Source organism: Planococcus citri, chromosome 3, assembly GCF_950023065.1.
Source record: "Planococcus citri chromosome 3, ihPlaCitr1.1, whole genome shotgun sequence".
Lineage (NCBI taxonomy): Eukaryota > Metazoa > Arthropoda > Insecta > Hemiptera > Pseudococcidae > Planococcus > Planococcus citri.
In genome coordinates this window covers 74,653,657-74,680,117 of record NC_088679.1, presented here as the reverse complement: position 1 = coordinate 74,680,117, position 26,461 = coordinate 74,653,657, and the positions used below count along the sequence as shown (strand labels likewise).

At 36.3% G+C, this 26,461-nt stretch overlaps 1 protein-coding gene across 1 annotated transcript in view; it reads left to right on the top strand.

The window, feature by feature from the left end:
• The window catches only part of LOC135839172 (uncharacterized), a 60,510-nt gene that overhangs the window by 19,062 nt on the left and 14,987 nt on the right, over positions 1–26,461 (top strand). The window lies entirely within an intron of this gene.

The following is a 26,461-nucleotide window of genomic DNA, read 5'->3' as shown; positions in this document are numbered from 1 at the left end:
AATATCTTGCCATCCAAGATGTGAACGGTAAGGATTGTGGTTCTTATTAATTTTTACTCGTAGTTTGTCTCCAATCCAGCGCATCGTCCTTTCCACGGATGAAGATTGTGGATTGTATGTACTGGTGTGAGCCGCTTGAATTTGGTGTTCTTCGAGTAAATTGTACCAGGAACTGGAGATGAATTGTGAGCCATTGTCTGTTATTATTTTCTTGATGTTTACCTTGTGGCTTTCAATATCAAAAATCACCGTAGCCATTTGTTGGCAGACTGATTTTTTCTTGATATTGTATAATGTTCGTAGCCACGTCCGGTTCGTGAAAACATCTTTTGTGACCAAGAGGTATTTTGGGTCATTTTTCATTGCAGGTAAAGGTCCAAGCAAATCGACTGATAGAACATCTCCGAGTGCATATGCTTCAATGTGTGCATATTCAATAGTCTTATGATTTGCGTAGTTCTTATTGACCTTACAGACAATACATACGTTGCAAATTTCGCGAATATACGCCAATGAATTGTTGTGATAAAATATCCTGCGAAATATTACGTCAAGTTTGGTAGATCCTACATGGCCATATACGCAATGTAGGTAATCAATAGTGTCATAGAAAAGCTCATTAGGCAGGCAGGGCACTTTTGAACCGTTTTCTAATTTTTTCATGAGAATTTTCTCCCCTCTGACATTTTTGAATATTTCAAATTTCGAAAGTTTGTTTTTCTGAGCATCTCTTTGCTTTTTATTATTCGCCGGGATACTTTCCTCAAGAATTTCAATGAGTTTTTTACACGTCGTGTCTGTCTGTTGATATGACGAGATGTTTCTGAGACGTTTATGAAGTTCAGGAATATTTTCAGCAAGAAATTTGACTTCCAGGGGTGCAATTCCTGTCTCAAATTCTTGTGAGTGAGGTTCCAATGGCTCAGTTTGAGGTTCAAATGGTTCCAGCTCTGTTGGATCTGAGTCATCCGGAATTTCAACATTGTGAACTTCTAATTCAGGTGCCTTTATTTTATAAAGGGCCTTGTTTGAAAAATTCATATCATAAATAATATCGTAACAATTTAGAACGGTTACCCAGTGAGCCGCCTTTCGGTGGGTTTGAGCAATTTCTCGAAATCGGTTGATTATTGGTAAAAGGTTAGATCTGACATGGACTCGTCGACCATGTAGCCACATTTGTAATTTTTGAACACATTTTACCAAACACATAATTTCTCGGTCAAATAAGGTGAAGTTTTTCTGGTGCTCTTTAAATGCTATCGAGATGAACATGATGATTCGTTTGTCATTCTCGACCATATAAAATAGTACTCCGTTCATCGAGTCATCAGAGAGTTGGGTGTCCAAGAACAGATCACCTTCCTTTGGAGCTTGTTGTAGTTTGAAGTCCTTCTTGAATTCAGCTTTCAAGGTCTCAAAGGCTTTTTGTTGTTTTTCTGTCCATTCGACAGGTACATCACCTTTCGTAAGATGGTAAATGGGGTTTACAATTTGGGAATATTCAGGAATAAAATCCCTGTAGAGGCCGGTATTGCCAACTAAAGCCAAAATGTCGTTCTTTTTGGATAGAGAGAATTTTCCTCGTTTAGTGTGTTTCTTTTCAAATTCCTCTAGTTTTCTAATTTTTTCACTTTGTTTTCCAATTCCTTTATCTGAAATTACGAAACCAAGATGATCAGCGCAATTTTTGAAAAATTGAGTTTTTGTTGGATTTAGCTTCAGACCGTGCTCTCTTATGAGGTGAAAGACTTTTTCAAGTCTTTTGATAGTTTCCTCAAAAGTTGTTCCTGATATTTTTATGTCGTCGACGTATTTTGTAATTCCGTCCTCATTTTCAATGACTTGATTAATCATGTGTACGAACTCACCTGATGAGATTTTGAGCCCATAAGGTAGCCTGGTGAATTCGTACACTTGCCCTTCAACTTGAAAAGCAGTAAATTTACGTGATTCCAAATCAAGTTCAAGTTGCCAAAAGCCTGCGGTGAAGTCGAGGGTGCAAAAGAACTTGTCGCCAGCATTGTCATAGAGCATGCTTGCGATTGTATTTGGCTCAGTTAAGACATTGACTAGGAATTTATTGAGTTCGTCAGCGTCGAGACATAAGCGAATATCTCCATTTTTCTTAACTACAGGTGCTAAGGTGTTAATATAGCATGAGTGTGAATACTCGATGATACCGAGAGCGAGCATTTTAGTTATTGCTTTGCGTAAAGCAGGCAATAATTTTTTGCTAGGTCGAAATTTTTCCCCTCTCCATGGTTGCAGGTGTGTGTTTCCTTCTTGAAACGTGAATTTAACCTGCTCTCTTGTGTATTTACCAGGGTTGAGGTCAAAAATATCGGCAAAGTGCTGCAGTCTATCGAATCCTCGGATCGCTTGTTGTAATGTAATTGATCCATTTTCAAGAGCCATATTCAGATCAGCCCGTAGGTTTTCTTTAAAAGTACGTTGAGCCAATCTACGCTCTTCATGAATTTCTTGCTCAATGATCGTATAGTGAGTGTCAGACATATCTTCGGAAAATGTTTCATATTCTTGTTCGTTAGTAACCAACGAGAATACCGTCAATGCACTTTGAAATTCATCAGTGTGCATGAACGGTATTGTGAATCTTTCACAAAATTCTGGTCTACATTTTACGAGTCGTTTGGGGACATTCAATTTCATTTTTAAGTAATCCATTGTAATTCTGCCCAAAATAAATGTCTGACCTGGTGCGTCAATGATGTAAAATGGCACCTTTATCATTTCGTTTCCAAGTATCATTTGAAGTTCAATGATATGTGTCGCAGATGGAATTAGCGAATTATTGGCCAATCTGAGTTGGACTTGTTTTTTGAGTTTGATGAATTTCACCCAATTTGGAGCCTCTTCAAGGAATGTTTTGACCATTAAACGAGAGAGCACATTGGGAAGTGCCCCTGTATCAAGTTGTAACGCAACCTTTCTTGCACCAATGGTGACTGGTATGACACACGCAGGGTCATTAGTTTTTTGAGTCACAAGTTGAGAGGAAGTTGTTGGGTCAGGCTCCTCGTTCTTGAGAGAAGTGTTGTCTATCGCATCAATGAACTTGATATTTTGTTTTTTCTTCATTTTATGGAAACGTTGTTCATTGATTTTTGCGACTAATATTTCACCCAAACTCATAGCTGTTGGTGAATCTGATAGAATTGCAGGGTCGTTATAGAGATTGCGAATCGCGTTCTTAATTTTTCTTTCTGGTTTGAGTCTATTGCCTAAATCTGTGATTTTGAGCGTTAAAATTTGATAAATTGGAGCTTCTGTTGTGTTTTCATTGGTGTTACTTCCCAAGTATTCTACTTCTGCTTGAGTGGGAAGTGTCGCCATTCTTTCTTTGAATGATTTGATTCGTGCTATCTCTGAGATGAGTAAATTGCGGACGTCGCGGTATTCCGTGATTGAAGGGAAATATCGTTTTATTGCGGAGACATAGTGAAATTTTTGTTCTATTGGCAGTAATTCTTTGCGTGCACCAACTCTGGGTCTGGTGTATTGTTTACCCTGACTATGAATAATTTCTGTTTCCAAAAAGCTCATAGCTGGCATACGTAAGAATTTTATCTTAGGATTGTTGGCTACACGTACATATATGTTCTTGAAGTCGACATAACGAGACAATTTTATATCATATTCATCTGGTGTGCGTGGTTTTACCAGAGGGAATAATAGAATTATGCTCTGTGCACCCTTGTCAAGTAATAAGTCGGTTATGTTGTGTAGCTGTTTTTCAATGATGTGATACGGTTTGCGCGAAAAATTGAATTCTAACTGACCTGCAGAGACTATAAAGTGAGATTTTTTCGGGAAATTAGCCCTCTGTAACCTACGGTGTAATTCTTCGAGGGCTAATTGATCGCCTAAATAGTCAGGTAAATGGTTTGATAACGTTACTTCGCCGCGTGCTATATAATGGCTCAACCCATCACCAACCCAAATATATTTTTCCAAAATTAATTCTGAGGGGGCTGTGAAGGCACTAGGAGTTGCCCCTCGGCTACCTAGTGGCTTTCGTTTCCCGAAGCAGAGCTTTCATCATCATCGGAGGGAGAGGTTGTCATTAATTGCAAGGCAGCAGTAATCGTTTGCAAATCTAACTCTTCCGGCGCATCTGCAAAGATTGTGTTCAACATGTTGCATGTCGCCACCTGATCATTTAAATCTTCTGGGGGTGGTTGGTTTACAACATATTCATCCAAATCTTGATCAAATTCTACTGCTTGTACGGCAGCCGCGGGTGTGTTAGATTGAGTTTTTGGTCTAAATCTGTTAATTGTCAAATTGCCATTTTTATCGATACCAAATGGCTTGGGTGTTGGATTTGAAGTAGTCGTATTTGGGTTTTTTACTTGATTGGGGTTTTGAAGTATCGTTTTCTGTTCTGGCTTATCCTTCGGAGGATAAGTCGTTGCAGGAAGATTCGACGAAGTTGGTGGTGAGAACGTAAATGGTTTTTCATTTTGAACTGGCTGGCGATTGTTGGTGAAATTTTCATTAAAATTTTTCGGAATCCCCTTCTGCGAGATGAGATTATAAATTGCCAGTAACTGCTCATTTGAAGGTGTGCCCTTATTAGTGTATCGCGAATTATTTACAGGCGCGGGTACGGGAGGGTCATCAAATTTACGTCTATAATTTCGTTGAAACCTAACAGGTACTTCATTTTCAGGATCGTATTGAATTCTAGCCAAATTGGACAATTTTTCAAGAAAATCATCCATAGACTGTCCCTCTTCCATTAGTCTAGTCTGGTAATTTTCTGGAGCTTTCCCTATCAGGATGTCGATAATTTCATCCTCACTTCTATGGCGATGATTTCGAAGTGATTTCACCCATCTGGCCATTTTATTCGCCATATCTTTGAGGTCTTCCGCAGAGTTGAACTCATATCTGCAAGCTTTCATTGCTTCATTTTGAGCTCTGCGATCCCAGTAGAAGTCCAGAAATTTATTTTTCAATTCGCGGTAATTTCGTACGTTTCGTACAGTCTCAAGAAATGATTTACGAGTTTTTGTATTAATCACCCCTTTAAATGCCAGAATCTTATGTCTTTCAGCTACATTTGTTTCCGAAAAATACGCATCAAATTCGTCTAAGAATTCATGCGGAAAGTGCAGTTGGTCGTCTGTGAAAGTAATACCTGCACTTTTTATAGATCCTGCATCAATCGCGAGAGATTTAACTTTTGAGCCACTTGCCGAGGGAGTATATTGGATTTTCTCTTTGATGTTATTAATTTCTTCGACAATTTGAGCACAACCTTCGTCACGCTTTTTAGTTTCTTGACAAATTTTGTCAATTGTTTCAGAAATTCGTTGCAAGTCCAAAGTATTCCCTTTCGTGGCATTATTTGTTTCGATCAGAGCAACGCGAGTAGATTTTAATTTCTCTTTCAACTCATCAACCCAGGTTCCTGCTTCTTTTAGGTTGTTATGAGCTTGCGTCGCGAGATCAGCAAGCTTAGAGTTGACATAAATTCCAATTCCCTTTGCCTCGCATGCTACCTTTGTGGCATTTTGAATTTTATCTTTTTGATTTTCAAAATTCTTTTTCACTTCGGTATCAATTTTTTCATTCCAGTCCCAAGTTTTTTGAAAAATTGCAAATACTTGCTCGTTGGTAGTATCTTTAAAAAGTTCTGGTTCAAAGGGGCGAGAGTACTGTTAGGTACCTATCCCTTCGTCACTTGGGGTTTGTAAGTCACTCATATCCTCATATACATGCTCTTTAGCATATGCCTGAGAATGATCACTAAAGACGGAGTGAGTGGAATTTTGGCTATTTTCCTGTTCCATTTCACTGATGTTATTTAAAACCGATTTCCGATCATGTTTACGAAATTCGAAAAATTTACAAGGTTTTCTACTCACCCTACTGCGTGTGTTCAAAGCTGGAGGAGTGTTCATAGAATCACGAAATACTAAGTGCGAACGAAAGTCCAACGCGAAAGTCTAACTTGTTCAAAAGTCACACAGAGAATAGTTGAACTGATCAAATAGCTTGAGTTTATATAGTGTTTTTGGATGCCTATTTTGACAAAAAAGAGAAGTGGAAATCTGGAGGTTTGGTGGGAACTTCATTGTAGTCCTTTTCCCACAAAAGATCGTGAGAATTAAGCTCTATGTGCTTTCTCACGCTAAATTTTCTCGCTTTGGGTTATAAAAGTCTATTTCAAGCTCATTTTTCTCATTTTTGGATGAAATTTATAGCTCTGATGCATTTAGCTACTTGATTTATATTGGATCATCCCTATTTTTGACCAATAAATCCGTCAAGATGTTGTATTTTTGTCAGAAATAGTAGCAATTAATGTCTGGTATCTGCAATTTATGGTAGCAAGAATATTGTAAATGTGTAAGTTGGCTGAATTGTAAGAAACATAAATCTGTCAGAAAACAATCAAAAATATGAATTAATTGCACAAAAAATGGATCTGACTATTTAACTATTGTTAGTATGTGATTTCTATTTGGTTCTATTTGTAAGTATAGAAAAATAAAGACTGACAGAATCAATAAATTTGAGAAGTTAATTGGATTATTTTAAGGGTTGTTAGTATATGTGTAAGCATAGAACAATGAAGCTGACAGATTAATGGCTAGATTTATTGAATTTTGGAAAAATTACTCGGAGTATTTGTCTATTGTTAGTATGTACACATGCATAGAACAATCAGGCTGACAGATTAATGATTGAATTAATAGATTTTGAAAAATGAATCGGAGCATTTAGCTACTGTATTTATGTCTGTTTTCGTTTTCTTATACTTGTAGGTATAAGAATAATAAAAATGTCAGAAAAATATTGAATGGTAATAAATTGTAAAAAACTGTCAAAATGTCAAGCAGAATATTTGAATTATTGCATGTTAATATTCTCCAGTCTCCTATGTGATCAGTATAGAAAAGCAAAAAATATTAAAACGTTAATTCAATTAATTATATGGCTATTAGTATGGTTAGTTTTTACATGCGAGAAAATAAAGGTAGCCTTTATGTATCTATGCTGTATACAGTAGTCGTTTACGTATTCGTTGCCGGGCATCTATATGCTCCAGCAACCAGGTGTAATAAAGTAGTTGAATCTAGACGTTTTTATTATATCCAAAAAATAGGTAAGAAAAAATGTAATCAAATGATGACATTTTTATTATATCAAAAAGGTGTTCTCAGGTATCCGAGAAGATTCTGTATGTTTTGGTTAAATAGGTGTAATAAAGTGACCAAATAGTGATAGTTTTTATTGCTAAAGCAATAAATGTCAACGCCTTGAACGAAAGATGTTCGAGTCTCTTGCTTATTAATTTTTATGACTATCTACTGGCGCTATGATTTCGTGAGAATATTTCGGCTCGGAGATTTTAAACAAAGAATTCTATTCAAAAGTAAAGGCTCTGTAAGGCCATGGCACGTGTATGCGGCTATATGAGCTGGATATAAAGAAGATTCTCTATAGGTATGATATCTATGCATTTTATATGGAAAAAGATCGCGCTCTTTTCTACTGAGAACTTAGATATTTTTTATCCTATGATTTTTAAAAAGTTTCCTCGGAGATTTCGAGTCTTTGCAACGATCTTTTTGGGCTAGATTTTCGAAATTTTGAACTTACAGAGATTCAAAATAGAGTGAGCAGATAGATACTTTTTTACATAAAACGTAGCCAGTGTGGAATTCGATCAAATGACCCAAATCATGCAGGCTATTTGATCATTTTCTCACTGGTAACTTGAGAAGATTTTTACAGAAAGAAAATCAACGAACTATTTATAATCTGAACTTATTCCATTTTTCTACAGATTTTCGTCTGTAAAAAGGAAGAAATAAATTCGTTTCTAGGTACCTACTTGAATAAAATGAGCTAGACTGCTTATTTTACCTATACACCAAGCTGTTAAAATGTTACTAGGTACATAGAATAACTAGATTAAAGTGGCCAAAAAATTTTCATCAAAATTATGACATTTTGATGAGTTTAAAACTGGTTGGCCTCACTCAAGTTGTCATTGTACTCCATATGGGAGGAATGAGTTTGAGTGAATTTCTTCTCAACCTAACTATACTGACGTTTTCGGAATTTTGAACACTTTTGCTATGAGCATAAAAAGATCAAAGTTTTATGCTTTGCTTTTTTGTGGGTAATTTTGCACTTTTCTGCCAAGTTGTCAGATTTTCATCTTCGAACTTGGCAAAAAATAGCAATTTTGCCCTGATTTTAGGTCCGAATTCGTCAGATGGCTAATCTGTTCCATTTGGAACAAAATTAGCCTCGGAAGAATTTTTTTTCTTATTTGTGTTGTATTTTCAGATTTTCGTCATCGTAACTTTCATAGAAATGTCCGAAAATACACCACAAATGTGTTAGTTAGGTCCAGAAACAAGTAAATTGATTTTAAAAATATTTAAACTATTTCGATTCGGACTTGTACTGTTACGAATCGCGAGTCAAATGGTCTTATCTAGAATTTTTTTTTTTTTTTTTTTTTTCTAGTCCCTATTCTAAATTTTTGCACACAAAGGTGTTTGAAAAAATTTGTTCTATCGTTTATATAGACGTTTTTCAAGTTTTTATGTTATTTATGGAAATTTTTAGGTTGCTATTTCTCAAGGTTAGACCCACATGATGGTAGAGTATCCACTTTAGGAGACAAACTTACCAATCGCTCATGGGGAGTACCATGATTCTCTGTGGGTAAAATATCCTTCATGAGAGTCTTATGAGAGTAGCAATTTTTTAGAATTTTAATTTGAGACTTTTCAAAAGTACACAATGAATGAGGTATCACCATTCTATTGTGATTCTCGAGATGACTATCACCCATGAGACTAGTCAGATTTTGCATCTTGCTCATTGGGGGAAGCCCTCTCGATTGGCACAATATAGCTGCGATCCTTTACTCATTACGTGAGACAGAGACTAGCAATTTTTATAAAGCCAAAGTTTTATTTAGATGAAACTTTGGTGATAATTTCGAGATTAATGTTCTCAGAAAATACACAGTAACCAGGGTACCACAATTCTACTGTGATTCTCAAGATAATTGTCTCCCTTGAGGCTAGTCAGGTTTTACACCTTGCTCATGAGGAGTTTTTTCTCAATTGGCACAATATAGCTGCAATACCCTACCCACCATGTAAGTCAGAGATTAATTTTTTACAAAGCCAAAATTTTACGTAGATTTTATTTTGGTTATTGTTTTATGAATGATATTCTTTAGAAACACACAGTGACCAGGGCACCGCGATTCTACCATGATTCTCGAGATAATTATCTCCCTCGAGACTAGTCAGGTTTTACACCTTGCTCAGCAGGGAGTTTTTTCTCGGTTGGCATGATATAGCCGCGGAACCCTACCCACCATGTAGGTCAGTGAGTAGTAACCACTTTCGTTTTTTAAAAGAATTTATTATTTTGACTCGGACTTGTATTTTTACAAATCATGAATCGAAAAGTATTTTAGAATCTTTTCCTGCCCCTATTCGCAATTTATGCACGAAAGAGTGTTTGGAAAAATTCATTTTATGTACATAGAAATATACTACATTATTTTAGCATTGTGTTAGTAAGCATTATGTACTGAAACTTTTCTCACTAAAATATGAGCTATCATTTTACCTAAAGACCTATCTACGAGACTTCGAGGCAAAAAACGTATTTTTAGTGGAGTACAAGAGTTTAAAAAAAATCAAAACGAAAAAAAAATCAAAAATTTTGGAAGGTTATAATTTAGATTAATTCAAAACGTAATTTTTAGTTTGAATAATGCTCATTTTTCAAGAGCTTTTTGAATTCAAGAAAGTTCAAAAATTAATTTTTTAAGATACAGTGGCCTTTGAGTTCAAAGGTCAAAGGCTTATCCTTGAAACGTAATTTTTGGCTTGAATTATGCTCGTTTTTCGAGCTTTTTGGATTCAAGAAAGATCAAAATTTAATTTTTGGTAAATTTAAATTTTTTAGTTTATGAGTTTTCGAAGATTTGTGGCATGTATGATTTTTTCTAGAGAGGTTCATCCACGTCAGGCGCCAGACTAAGTGATTAGTCAATTTTGACATGCAACATATCTTGGAAAATCATGTTTTTTCACTCGAATTGTGTTCTTTAGGAGAACCATTTGGAATTCGAGTTTGACAAAATTTGAAAAAATCGAAAAGTTTGAAGATTTTGGAAAAAATTTAGATTTTTAAGGGTGGGTATTTTAGTAAGTCGGACTGAAAATTTTGCAATTTTCGGAAGAATTACGCGGAAGTTAGGCGCCAATATGATAGGGTGAGATCAGGCATGATTGATATAGATGGTTATTATCATAATTCCTACCTACGTGATTGAGTCAAGAAATATTCCCTAAGGTAGTGAATTTACGCCTCGCCAGGTTAGCTCAAAATATCGGAGAGGTTTCAGTCATGCAGCTCATTCTTCACAGAAATAATCTCTAATTACCAATAAAACTCATATTAATTACACTAAAGTGATAATATGTTTATTGTTAATCAGAAATAATGAAATCAAATACATATTAAAATGGGTATAAAGATCAAAGAGTATAGAATAACTATAGAGTTATTTTATAATAGGTACATGCACAAGCTTATACCATACGACACGCGTTAGTTAATTACAGAGGATGGGTAATTAAGTACCCTAGAAATTGCATGCAATTTCGGAAATAGTGGTGAAGTTACTCACCAAGGCTCACATAATGTCCGCTTCTACTGTCTCTTTCAGGGTGGCTCACTAATACTAGGCCGGTCGACAGCAATGCATTACACGAGGTACCTATTCTTCTAGGATAATCATCGATGGCCAGCATAATCGGATGATTTCCGGTGTGAACGCGATTAATTATGTATACGATAATGTAAATCACGAAAACGAGAAACATATTAACCACTAAAAGTGGGCGAAGATTGAATAAAAGGGATGAACGCCCTATAGAGGACTTCATCTACTCGTATCTACATAAGTACACTTTTTGACCAAGAACCACTCTTCGCGACGAGCTTTGTTCAAGTTCAACTTGATTAAAATACATCTAGTTTGGCTCGCGTCCGTGTTGCTCTATTTATACTATTTTTGGGTGCATCGGATGCGTTCTATGCGTTTGCTGCGCGCGATTACGTTATAGCTACGTAGTAGGAGTAGCACAGTAGTAGGAGTTAACACATTACCGAACTTGCAGTTTAAGGGAGTTATTTTATTCATCATCTCTATGGTGATGATTAATTTAATCATCGCTTAGGCGATGAAGGCATATTTCCTCATATCAGTTTCACAAATGCTTTTTGAAATGTTGATGAAATGAATGTTCACAATTTTCAAACAAACGATCTCGTTCCACCAATTATAGGCAAATTACTTGCTGCTAAAAAAAATTTGAAAAAACGAAAAAGATGTTTGTAAAAACAACGCAATTTTGGATTTTGAAAGCACAACGCGATTATGAAAAAAAACAATTTGGATTTCAAAAGCAGAACACAATTTTGATTTTGAAAGCGCAATGCTATTTCAAAAAAAAAACAACTGAAAAAAATGGACAACGCGATTTTGAAAAAAGCACAGCACAATTTCGAAAAAATGAGCACAATGCGACTTTTAAAAAATAAGCACAACAAAATTTGAAAAAAAAGCAAAACGCAATTTTAAAAAAAGCACACACAACAGAAGTTCAAAAAAGAAGCACAACGCAATTCCAAAAATGAAAACGCGATTTTGAAAAAAGCACAATGCAATTTCAAAAAAAAACAACGGGATTTTGACTAAAAAAAGCACAACGCAAATCTGAGAAATGAGCACAACGTGATTTTGAAAAAAACACACACAACGCAATTTTGAAAAAGAAGCTAAACACAATTTCCAAAATAAAAACGCGATTTTGAAAAAAAGCACAACGCGATTTTGAAAAAAAAGCACAACGCAATCTTAAAAAAGAAAGCACAACGCAAATTTGAAAAAAAGCACTGGGAGATTTCGAAAAGAAGCAAAACGCAATTTCAAAAAAAGCGCAACGCGAATTGGACAAAAAACACGACGCGAATTTGCAAAAAAAAGCACAACACAAATTTGCAAAAAAAAGCACAACGCGATTTTAAAAAAAAAACTCTTAACACAACACGATTTTGAAAAAAAAGCACATCGCGATTTCAAAACATTTAGAATTAATAGCACAACGTGATTTTGAAGTAAAGCACAACGCGATTTCAAAAAAGAAAGCACAATGCAAATTTGAAAAAAAGTACTAAGAGATTTCAAAAAGAAGCACAACGCGAATTTGCAAAAAAAAGCACTAAGAGATTTCGAAAAAAAGCACAACGCGAATTTGAAAAAAAGGCACAACGCAAATTAAAAAGCACAACGCAAATTTGAAAAACAGCACAAAGCAAATTTGAAAAAAGGTACAACACAAATTTGAAAAAAAGCACAACCTGATTTCAAAAAAAGCACAATGCAAATTCGCAAAAAAGGCACAACACAATTTTTTAAAAAAGCTTAACACATCACGATTTTGAAAAAAAAAAAGCACAAGGTGATTTCGAAAAAAAGCACATCACGATTTCAAAATAAAGCACAACGCGATTTTTAAAAAAAGCACAACGCGATTTTTAAAAAAAGCACAATGCGAATTTTTTAAAAAAAAAAGCACAATGCAAATTTTTAAAAAAAAGCACAACGCAAATTTTTTTGAAAAAAGCACAACGCGATTTCCAATAAAAGCACAACAAGATTTTGAAAAAAAACACTAGATTTCGAAAAAAAAGCACAACGCAAATTTGAAAAAAAGGCACAAGGCAAATTTGAAAAAAAGGCACAACGCAAATTTGAAAAAAGCACAATGCGATTTCAAAAAAAGCACAACACAAATTTGAAAAAAAGAGTAGGACGCAAATTTGCAAAGAAAGCACTAAGAGTTTTTGAAAAAAAAGCACAGCACGATTTTTAAAAAAAAAGCTTAACAAAACACAATTTCAAAAAAAACCTCAATGCGATTTCAAAAAGAAAAATGGGATTTAAAAAAAAACACGTGATTTCAAAAAATGAAACAATGGGATTTTTTTAAAAAACATGCAATTAAAAAAAACACACAACGTGATTTCGAAAAAAAGCACAATGTGATTTCAAAAAAAACACAATGCAAATTTGAAAAAAAGCACAATGCGAATTTGCAAAAAAAAAGCACAACATGATCTTTAAAGAAAAAGCTTGACAAAACGCGATTTTGAAAAAAAAGCACTGTAGAGGGAGAAAAAACAGCTTTTTCTGCTACCTAACTGGGAGAAAAAACATTTACTATATTGCCCAACCTGACGCGAATATTCAGCTCGCGGATACTATCATTAGATGGGTATTTCCGCGATCTCATGACATAATATTTAGCCAATCATAGCCCAGAAACGCGCGCATCCGCTGCCTCTGCTGCTTGGACCAGACTCATTTTTACCCTAAGCTCATAGTTGCTAGTTCCACTGTACAGTCAGTATCCAATGTACTGCCGAACTGCCTGGTCAGCTCTCCTAGACTCTCCGAGGCTTGGGGAGCTACCAGTTTGGATTCGGGGGTCAGAATATTCATTCTACTAATTCTATTCGTTCTATAACGCCAGTGGATGAAACTAGCCAAGTACGTGGAGCTCAGGGGTCACTATTTACGGAAGTGCCTCTTATTTACGTGTCCAATTTAATTGGATAGGGAATCTTTTCACACTGACTTGTGATACTCCCTATAATTATTAGTTCTATAAAGTCAGAGATGGAAGAACTTCCGGAAGTGTACATCAAGCCAAAGCAATTTTTAATTAATTCCTAGCTTGATCAGGGTTGTTAAATTACCGTAATTTATTCGCTGGTAAAATACGGCGGTAAAATACGGTAAAATACGGTATTTTACCGTATTTTACCAACTTGAATATAATGAACTTATAGTGTTCAAACCTTCAAAAGTTTAAACATATAAAATTATTGTATATTATGTAATGGGTCAAAATTTCAATAATTTTCTGCTTGAAATTTGAAAACAATATGAAACTATAGAAGGGTTAAAACTAAAAATTACATTAACAACACTTGAAAGTTGAAAGTTGAAATTGAAAAACATTGAAGTTACTGAAAATTACTAAAAAGTGAAAAGTGATGAAAGATGGCCAATGGGGAAAAATTAATTGTATAACCAATAACCATGCAGTCCATGCATGGATTAAAATTAAAATTTAAAATCATTCAACATTGTCAAAAAATAAAAAATTGACCAATTTGGTTATTTTAATGATTGAAATAACCAAAAAATGATTTTGAAGTACATTTTAATGACATTTCAACATGTTTTCACGATTTGATGCAATTTTTTCTAATTTTTGACCAATTGTGAATAATTTTCTGGCAATTGTTTGGTAATTTTCAAGATATTTTCCTGTTTATATGTAGCATGTATCAATTATCATTAGCATTGATGCAAATTAATTGTGAATTTTGATGCCAATCATCTTCAGCTGTTGATTCATCCTTTCAACTTTCAAATAATGTGGCAAAAAAATGCTTTTTGGTAATTTATGGTAAAATACGGTAATAAACTTTTGGTAAAATACCGCCGTAATTTACCGACATAAATTACCTTACAACCCTGAGCTTGATTGGAATTAATTATATTGTCTTCCCAACTCAACACAGTCCCAGGTATTTATCCTTTTTCTTTATTAATTTTTTATCCAAAAAATACCATCCGAGAATAGGCTACGAATTTGTAGTAATTCTCAACCTCCCTTTCCTTCTCCAATAATTACTCTCAAGAGATATCAACTTCATGTTGTTCTTTTCTCGTAATTTGAGATAATTAGATGTACTTGAAGAAGATCTGTGTTCTTATTTACGTATTTAATATTCGTTTCCCAACACTCAAATTCGTCCTATGATAATATTGGTTGTGCGGTCACTTGCCCAGAGGTGATAATAAGGAGTAAATTTCTAATTTACGAGTTTTTATTAGTTCTGGATCAAAACCCAACTCGTATTTAGGGTTGGACCCCCGTGAGGTTCTCGGTCTGAACCAATGGTACTCAGAGGGTCCTGTTCATGTAGAGAGATTCGTTACTTTCGTGAATCCTTTCCTAGAAGCTCAGGATCGAAGTAACCAGCACCTCAGATATGCATAATCTCCCCCTACATTTTGGCATCCCTGGTGGGGAACGAAGATATTTACTTAAATATTAATTCAAGATAAATTCCTATGGAAGTACCAGCCCATAGGTGTGGAAATAATCAGCATTATTGATTCAATTAGTTCAATTAATTCTATTAATTCTATTAGTTCTCATTAATTCAAATTATTTCCTCATAGCAAGATATTTCTGTTAGGAAATTCTTAGCTCAAGTATGATGCAGTATTTTACCAAAAAACTGATTAATTCTCCTATTATTTGGGTGTTTGATTCGTTTGCGCAGACGAATCAGGATTACAGAGAAAGTTGCAGAAGAAATCAGAATTTTTCGTAATTATTACATCCATGTATTTTTGTTAACCCCGCCAATGAAAAAAATTCCATAAGTCAGCGATTAATTCGAAAATTCATGCCAAACTACATCAAGATTTGCGAAAATATCTATTAATTCTATCACGAAGATTGAAGGTGAAAATTTATTAATTCTATTAATTCTATTCATTCAAATTAATTCCATAAAAGTACCCACGGATGGAATACTAATTCACTTTCAATGCACATTTATGGTGGTGAAATTATTCACGAGCTCGGATTTACTACCCATCACCATAATTTTACCAACTCGAAAATATCAATTAATTCGCAAATCTTCGCATTTACACACGTAATCGCCCTTTTACTGCAGAAAAAACGAGTATTTGTTCGTATTCCAGCCCCCTGTGGACCTTTTACACCCCCTGGGGCAACATACCCACAAATTATCTCGAAGTATATTGATGAAGAACTTGTCCGAACGTATTTTTTCGTCATGTAGCAGTCGAAAGTACCTATATCTACTCGATTACGCATTATTTCTATTTTAATAAAAATTCATTCTATTCGTTCATTTATTGATTCTACTCTACATGGTACGAGAGTATGCTTATGGCATTTATGAGCGAAAATAATTTGCAAAATTACGACCAAAATTCGTAATTTAATACCAGCGAATCTCATTGGATGATTATTCTAACTGTTCATCCAATCACAACACTGGAAAGTACCAGAAATCGCGTATTTATTCGTTCGTTTATGGAAGAAATTATGACGGTAAAATGACAATTATTTGTTCTATTTATTTCCATGGAATGAAATTTGCCACTTTTTACACTCGTTATGGGATTTTCCACGAACCTAAAACGACCTTGATCAAGAATTCGACAGGTTTGAAAGTGTGACAAAAGTTGCACTGGGTTTTTTCCCATTCTCATATTATTTCTATTCTTAGACACGTCCGAATATAAATACACGAAACCTGACCAAAGCTGGCGCTTAGATAAGATAACGGAAGTAATTTTAACGCAATACAATAGCCGCGGGAATTTACGCGATCCTTATCTCATCCACTCGACACATTCAACATCAATCGTTATCTCAATTGATTATTTCGTTGCTGAAAAATTACACAACAATCGGCTGCTGGGAAAATACGCGAATACCCTTATCAAGATAAAAATACTAGTCCATTGTCTACCCTTCGCGATTACGCGAGCACCGTTAGATATTTGTTCTATATTTAGGTAGTTCGCAGCTTCCTTATCAGCACTAGTCAAATATTTGCAAGTCCTATCGTTCACGAATGGACAGCAGATAACGGCCGCTGGTTAGCGCCGCAGATAGCTATTGTTATTTCCTTTCGCGAAGTTTCTTACAAATTCATTTTGTACAGAAAGATCCAGAATCCCTTATCAAGTGAGATAACGGCTCGGCCAAATATTTTAACGCCAGCAGCAAAATATTGTGCAATAATCGCAATTAACCATCCCTACTCCCGGAAATACGACGACACACCCCCCTCGCGGTATGATTAGTAGGTCGATATCCAAGCAGTAAGAGAACAGAAGCTTCATTATTTTATTGATTCTTGACCTGTTCACATCAAGCTGTCTACTGCTCTCTATTTGTTCTATTCATTCAAATATTGATTCAATTTCAAGACTTTGAAATTCTTCAACATTTTGGAACAATTTTACCAGAACTCAAATACGTTACCGTTCCTGAATATTAATTCGACTGCAGTTATTTGCGTAATTATTAATAATTAATTCACGTTATTAATTCAATTAATTCTATTACTGCAAACTTGGGGAAAATATTCTTTCGAATATTATCGTTTTTCCAGAATCGGGGTATTATTTCGATACCTGTTTAAATATTAGCTACTAAAATACGACGCGGCGAGTATTATTGAGTTATTAATTCTACGTTACCAATCAGCGCCTTCGAACCTGGAAAATAAATAAAACATATTAATTCTATTTATTCTATTGATGTGGATACTTCTCTGGACACATTTACGCTTACCTTGTCAGATTGTATTTTTTCTACTTGCTGTAATATTAGGAGTGTTGTGTTTATCTGAACTCTTCGAGAAATTAATCAGCTCACTTTCCAGCTACGTAAGTATTCCTGAAACATTATACGACAACATCTGTTTAATTTTATTCATTCTAATAAAGATTCAATTAATTCTATATTTCATCGTACGTAATAACGGGAATAACTTCGACGATTAATTTATTCAATAAACTACACTACTCCAGCAACTTACGCAAGTACTAATTCGAAAAAATGAGCAACGGCGATCCAGAGCGTAATTCTAATGGAAAATCAAGGAAAACTTCAAATCGTCCGAAACCTCCAGCGCAGCCAACACGTCTGCCATGGACTCGCGCTACTGCTCGAAGAAATGCAGAACTCGGACATCCGACTCAAAGTTCTGAGCGAGGAGCAACGTCGAGATTTATCACCGAAACCCAGAGATTTTACGCTTCAAAAAAGAAGGCTACTCCTGAGCAGCAATCAGTGATTGCTAGTCCAATTATTTCTACTGAAGGCGGAAAGAAGAAAGTTCGATACACTCTTCCAGACGGAACTATACTCGAGCCCTCGACTTCCACTCCAAGAAGAACAGTGGAAACCTAGCCTACACGTGTTAATTTGTCAACTGTTGTCGAAGACGACGACGATCCTGACGCTACTCAAAATGAGTTCGAAGAACTTCAAGCAACTTATCATTGGATTGATATGTTCGGAGATGTTCCAGAAATCAATTTACAGGTACCTCCTCCAGCAGTTATTCGAAGACTCCCTCAAGCTGATCCTGATGCTGAGGAAGAAATTGACAACGGTGAAGGAAGACCTAGAACTCGTAACGTCGCGGTGAATACTGATGCTGAGGCTGGGGCAAATGAAAATGAAAATAATGACGTCGATCAAGATGCTGGCCGAGTATATTGTTTCGATGAACTTGATCCTGAGGCACCTTATCCTGCTGTTGAGGTAGCTGAGTATGTACTTCCGGATGATGATCAAGCTGTATCTTTGGCTCGCGCTCAAGGAATTATAGACTGGATCAAAAGAGAAAATACCGGTTGGGCTGCTCGAACGTCTGAGGTTAAGGATCGCATCAAAGGTCTTGAAGTTGGAATTTCAACCACGAGAGGAGATCTCAAAGATGTGTATTTTACTTTTCAAGAACAACGCTCATCAGATCATAAAAATCTGGAGAAATATTTGACTGAAGAATTGGGAAGAGCCTCGCGTAAATTTGGAATGTACGACAAGATGTTTGCATCTTTAAAGAAAGATACCGTAAGAATTGACAGAAAAACCGATATGATTCAAGATACAACAACTGAACTTACGTATTCTGTCGATGATTTATTCTATTACAATGTGCACGGTAAGTACCCGTCCAGAGATCCTGATATTTTACCAATCGGTAACGAAGTATCCACTACTACTCGAAATAACGATCGCGGTTCAGATCCTGGAGGTTCCAGCGGTGGACATAATTCTAGTTCGCGCAGAAGCAATGATGATAGCAGCGACGATGACGACGACGACAGCGGTGGAAATATTAATCCATTCAATGAATCCGGTGTATTTGCTCGAAGAAATAAATCTAAAACAAAAGACACTGGAGTTAAACCTCGTCAACGTACATTGCGGTATGATTTAGAATTCCTCGAAGGAAAAATGAATCTTAAAGCTAAACATCTACGCGAAGCTGATATTTATTACGATAATACCAACAAATATGAAGTAATGAGCTTCATTGAGAAATTCGAACATTTTATGCGAGAACAGCGCGCTAGCGAATTTCAGTATCGTAATTTATTTGCGCAAATTATTCAAAGCGATGAAGCCAAGGCGTATAAGGAGCATGTTAATCCAAAATTACCATATCTCAAATATCGTGATGGATTTGTACAGAAAGTTTGGGATGGTGTTGAACAAAATAATGCCAGAAGTCACTTTCTCAAGATGCAGTTTAATCAGAAATCATCGAAGAAAATAGCTGGAATTTTACTCAAGTGGTTCAATGTATTGGCTGACTCCGATATTACTGATGCAATGCTGCTGGATACTGTCTATCTAAAAGTACCTAAGGATTTGAGATTTGAATTCACCGAATGCAAAGAAGATCGTATCAGATTCAAGAAAAAATTGCAAGTTATGCGTCGACATGAAGAATACGCCAATGCCAACGCTGAAGTTAACGATCAAACCATTCCTCCTTATACTAAATTTTGGGTACCGCCATATATGTCCACTCCGAACCGAAATACTGATCGACGTGCGATTAAAAATTTGTTCAATAAACTTGGAAATAAGGGAAAAAGCGCCCCGAAAGCTAACGACGCTATACCAAGTACCAGTGGTACCAACGCCGGCGCTGGGGCATCCAAAGACCCTAAACAACCACCGAAGAAACCTTCATTCCGTTTTCCAACCAAATATTTGAATTCCTTAGGTATCACTGCCGAAGATTTGGAAAAGTGCGCCTATATTTATCAGTCATTAATGGACAATCAGGAAGAAGAAGAAGAAAATCATCAGGAGCGAGATACTGACTCAAGCTCCGACGGCGAAGACTCTGAAGTTGAAGTTGTCAAGCCAAAAAACTTGAGGAAGTCCCCTGCGAGCCAAGCGGGGGACGAGGAGTTGTAATTAATTCTATTAATTCTATTACTTTCGATCGAATTCCATCAGCACTCGATGACTACGAAATTATTGGTGATGGTCTGGCTTATTATATCAAATATGGAATGCCAGAACTAGACTTCGATAAAAAACCTTATGTAAAAGAGGTTATATTATTGAAAGAATTAGCTCATGAAATAGAAAATGCATCATTCACCAAACAACATGTATTAATTTCGATGGGCGATTTTGAGCTGAATAATTCATCAATCGATATGAAATACGTTCAGAATTATTTCGATAGAATAATTCGACTGCTAGTAAATAAACAATTTAAAGACATACTCGTAATATTTCCTCCAGTTCGTCCGAAAGCTGGAGATGAACCTACAACTTCATTCAAGAGATGGCTCGATTTTCGTCATATCCTTCTAGATGTCTGTTCAACTCGCAACGTACGCTATTCGCTGTATCCAGCCATATTCTTCGCTGAAGTAGGGGAAAATATACTCGTTGGAACCAAGTATACCGTAGCCTGCGATGAAAATGACAACGTGATTCCTGATAAAAATTGTTTCTATTTAAACGACAAAGGCGATTATTACCACCTTGGAATTACCGGACGAGAAAGAATTCTTGAGTTTCTTGAGACTTTCTGCGATCCAACCAAGCGCTTCATGGATTCACGTGATCCTGTAACCATTACTGATTTGACTACCGAAGATGACCCGAATGCTCGATTTGTTGCTCGACCAGATGGCTCACTACAACATATGACAGCGAATTCATTAAAATTAATTCAAGAAATATTAGACTGTCCTAATAAAGAAGCTGCAGCTGAAATGGTACATACCTTAAATCAATCTGCCAGCGATTCATCAGACACTCTCACCGAGACAACAGATAACTCGCATGACATTTCCGGTAAGCCCGACGCAAATGCTTCCGAAACAAATGCCTCCACTACGGATGCTCCGCACGATTCAGCGCAGGAAGATGAGCAGGCTGAAGATGAAGAATCCCAGTCTTCTTCTCCCGAATACCGTTATTTTCCAGCATTCTCAGTCAACATGGTAAATCGCATATCTGTCAATCAAGAAGAACAAAACGCCCTGAAATCATCATCTTTCACGAAAGTACCGATAAAAGTTTCCGAAATGAACGATAATTTAAAATCGCAATTATTACACGAAAGAAATGACACCATTACCTGCGTAATTCCACTACGACTTGGAAATTCCTTTTATCCAGCCCAGCTTGACTCTGGGGCAGTGCCAAATATAATGTCAGAGGAAACAGCTTTACACCTGATTCGACACCATTCCGATGAATTGGATTTTATCGAGCTAGAGAATCCAGCTGTTTGTATTTTAGCTGATTCAAAAGAAGCTGAAACAGCAAGATATATTATTGTACCAACATTATACTTTGGAAAACACGCACTGAAAATACCTTTTTATGTGCTGAAAGGCTGTAACCATGTATTTTTAATTGGAACCCAGTCGATGGAGTATCTTGGAATTGAACCGAGAATCAAGCGCCGAAAAGCACTCTGCAGGCCATCTACGAAAGTACATACAGAAGTGGTAGACTTTTTGACACCTGAGCAATACGAAGGTAAGCTGAATATTTTCGGCGGGAAACTGAAAGATGAATACAGATTAGAAATGAACAACATTTTACGGCGAACAGATATGTTTAGCAATTATCACCGATTACCTGATGGAGTTATAGACGACGGTCCAGATATATTTATCGAACGACTGGAAGCTGACCTTCAAGATGCTGTTACTGCTGGAAGAATCACTGTTTCGCAAGCTGAACGAGCTTTCGATGTTTTGAGCGAATTTCGTGACGTATTTTCAAAGTTTCCTGGAAAATTTACCGGGAAAAGAGTTCGATTAAAATTCAACATTCCAACTAAAGATATTCGATACCGAGGAGCCAAGTATAATCCATCAAAGAAATTAATGAACGACTTACGTAAGGAACTTCAAGTAATGATGGCAACAAACGTCATTGAACCTTCAGACTCGACTTACATAAACCCCATTGTAGTTAACGTCAAGAAAAGCGGGGAAATCCGCGTTTGCTTGAATCCTGTGGATTTAAATCCAATATTAGCAGAGAATTACAATGAAGCTGGTTTACTTGACAGGATTATTACTCAAGATGCTGAAGCAAAGCTGTTTTGTACGCTCGATTTCGTATCAGGATTTTGGCAGCTCGTAATGGATGAATTTTCACGCAAGTATTGCGCATTTCAAGTCGATGGACGCGTTTATCAATTTATTCGCTTGCCGTATGGCTTGAAAGTTTCATCAGCGCTGTTTGTAAACATGGTCAACGATATCATCCCGGATACAGCTGGAATCACCAAATACGTCGACGATATTCTTCTTCGCTCTGCAACATTCGAATATATGCTGGAATTATTGGTGGAAGTTCTTACTATTCTACGAATCAACAATCTACGTTTAAATGCGAAAAAGACTACATTTTTCAAAGGAAAAACTGAGCATTTAGGATTCGATCTTAGCCCTGGCAGAATTTCAAAGCAGTCATGTAAAATTGACAAATTCAACGATTACATCGCGAAGCACACTAAGCGTGGAAAATTTGTTCTCAAGAATAAAATCGAGATTCTCGAGCTGATTGGCTTGACTGGATTATATCGAAGATTTATTCCTCAATATCAACAAATTATTACACCTTTGTATGAGTTAACCTGCGATAACGTACCCTTCGAATGGGGGCCTAGGCAAGATGCAGCTATCGAGAAATTGAAGCAAGAATATACAAAAGACTTCGAATTAGTTCCAGCAAGAGACAAGATCGACCTGTACTTAGATACTTACACATCTAATGATGCCATGAATGCTGTTTTGTATCAAAATTACGAAGGACAAGACGAAATTATTCTATTTACCAGCCATAGTTTTAAGCCGCACCAAAAGAAGTATACTTTAATTGAACGAGAAATGTATACCTTGGCCAAAAGCATCAAAAAACTACAACTATGGCTCCATGGCAGAACAATTCATGTTCGTAGCGATTTACTTTCAATTGTACATAAATTCGAGACCATCGCAGAGGTTCACAGAAAAGCCGCTGGATGGATTACGTTATTTAACTGCTACAATTTGATTTACGACCTACGAAGAAGACACAAGAAATGGTTCGGAATGCAGGCTCCCGAACTAACTATTAACAGTGCGAATTGTTCCAATTTCATTACCGAAGAAAATGACCTCTCACTGCGTATTCGTTCTCATTTATTGGATTATCTCAATCGTCTCAGTTTATTTCAGAAACGTGATCCAAAATGCGCAGATATTTTTCGTCGATTAAAAACACCAGATGAATTTTTAGATGCGAGAGGAGTACAAATTAAAAATAACCTAGCTAAACGTTATTCAATTGAAGTAATTGATAACAAAGAAACATTAATTTTCAATTACCCAGATGAGAGCCGTGTTCCAGTGCTGCCTGACGAAATCTTCAAAGACATGATTCTATTTCTTCATGAGACTTACGGCCACGTTGGAGCTAACAAGCTTGAAGCTATTTTCCGTCGTATGTACTACTCATCCAATGCGAAGCATTTTATTCGTTTTATCACCAGCGAGTGTTTGCACTGTAAAGCAAATAAAACTTATTCAGAAAAGAAACCACTCGAATTTGGATATACTAATTCATACGGACTTGCTGATGTAATCTCGGTAGACATTCTTGGACCGATTTCAAATTATTCCAATCAGCCGAAATATCTTTTGGTATCGAAAGATGTATTGTCCGGAAAGGTTTGGTTATCACCACTTCAAGATATTCTCCAGCAAACTGTTGCCAGCGCTATGGAAGCTGTAATTAAAGAGATTCATTCAAAAAAGTATAAAATTCGTAAAATAATCACAGATAACGCTACACAATTTACCAACAAGATTTGGCGTAAATTATTGAAGAAATACAGGATAGCAATTGGACACTCAACAGCGCACAATCCTCAATCGAACTTGGTTGAGAGAACTATGCGCATTATTGGAGACCGTTTACGGATTAAAATGAATGTTAATGCAGATGGTGCGTATTCACACCATGGATGGAGTACTTACGTCAAGGAAATTGAAGAAGAAATTAATAATACACCGAACGATGTCAACATCCCTCCAGATGAAGTATGGCAAATTGCAGAATTTGAAACTGACCTTCCTACTGGAAGAGTAACATTCAATGCCAAATATCATTTACGCAAATTACTGGAGAAGAAAGAACGTCAAGATTTACCATCTATCACCAGCGAAGATTTAATGAACTCGAAACTTGACCTACTCAACAATGTTTACACTTCTGTTGATAACGTTGTTTGGGTATCGATCGATGGCGCATGCGCTAATAACGGTTCAGATGACGCTATCGCTGGAATTGGCATCTGCTGGCATCCTGAGGGTAAACAAAATGTTTCCGAAAGAATCAAGCACGAAAATTACACACCTACTAATAACTTAGCTGAGGCTATTGCTCTACTTACCGCAATGAAAATTGCTATCAAGCAAGGAATTACTCGATTACACGTAATTTCTGATTCCCGATACCTGACATCAGCTGTCAATGATACTTTTTCTAAATGGACTGATAACGACTGGAAAAACTCTGCAAAGAAGCCAGTTCATCATCAAGAAATATTTAAAGAAATCATTCAGCTGAAATCTCAATTTGACTTATTCGAACTTACTCATGTTTATGCACGCGAGACTGATTTTGGTAACTTCACCGCTGATAGACTCGCTCGTAAAGCTGTATACACTACCGAATTTGACATTGCAGCAGCTGAGAAACTTACGAATCATCAAGCTCTTATCAGATATATCAAGGAGCAGCGTGAGCTAGATTTTCAATCCAGGGAGCAAAAACATAATAAGCGTTTTGGTGACCCGCGAATATTTAAACCAGGAGAACTTGTTATGATAACCAATCACAGGCTATCATCCGCAGACAAAGGAGCTTCAGCTAAACTTTTTCCAAAAAGGTTTGGGCCATATGTAGTGGTGGCTCACACGGGGAAAAATTGTTACGAAGTTCAAAAAATTGCTGACAAGACTGATAAGAGGCTTATCAACGTACGTCAAATTACGACCTACCTCAACCTACATCATCTTAAGCAGCTAAGCGAAGAACCAAAATTGCGCTCCAAATATGATGATCGCTCCTTACAGAAAAGAATGAAGCAATTTGCTGAGCATCGAGATTTGCTGGAAAACTTTATTAAAGAGCTAGAAGCTCCACCAAAGAAGAAAACTCGCAAATTCAGCGAAATGAACGATGAGGAAAAATTAGATCAATTTACTCAGATTCGTAAGCGGTTTCGTAAGAAAAATAATGATTATGATTCCAAACAATTTGATGCTGTTTTATCTCAGGTATTTCCAGATGAAAAAACTTGTGAAAATATTCAACAGCAGGCTAATTTGCGATATAATATGCGCAAGCGCGAAAATATCAATTACAACGAAGGTACTGACGCACCTGAAGACGGGCCGCGGACAGGTAGAAGGCGTTTTAAACACGTTAATTCTTTGATTTTGAACCTGCTCAACCATGAGCAGCGAGTGAAATTCGTTGAGTTGTTATCCGAGCTTCCTGATTGGTCGCAAATGCCCTCCGACCCTCCGGTCCTAACATGCTGATTATTTTTCTACCTACCTCGCAAGTTTCATTTCAAAAGCTGTTCATTATATTTATCAACCAGCTTCAGCTAACATCTCTTGCTTACGAATGTCCCAATACAAATAAATATTGATTCAACCACTATTTATTCTATTCATTCTATTGATTCGTACGAAATTACTCATTGCTGCAGAACTGTGTAAATATCATTTCATCTAAGAAGATAAATTTTAATTTATTCTATTATTTCTATTTTTTCTATTATTTCTATTTCTGGAAAAATGTACCCATTGGACAACTGTTATCCGCTTCGTTACGTAAATAAAGCCGAAAATATCATCAGAATTCGTCGCTTTGATGGCAGCTACCAAGATGTTTTTCTCCTAATTACATGGGATAATTTAGAAGACAAATTGGTCAGCGAAAATTGCGATTACGGTCCAATCATGCCGCCAGATTATCAAGACCATTACACTTACGCTCAGCAGCATTTCTACATAAGCCGCTACATTTCATTAAGCAGGTACGACGGTATGCACATTATGCATTGTTTCATTAACGGTTGGTGGCTGATTGGCGACGGCATCGCGCATGCAATTGCAAGATATGCTGTCAAAGAAGAAAAAAGAGTTATAAAGATGTGGGATAATTCAAAGGTG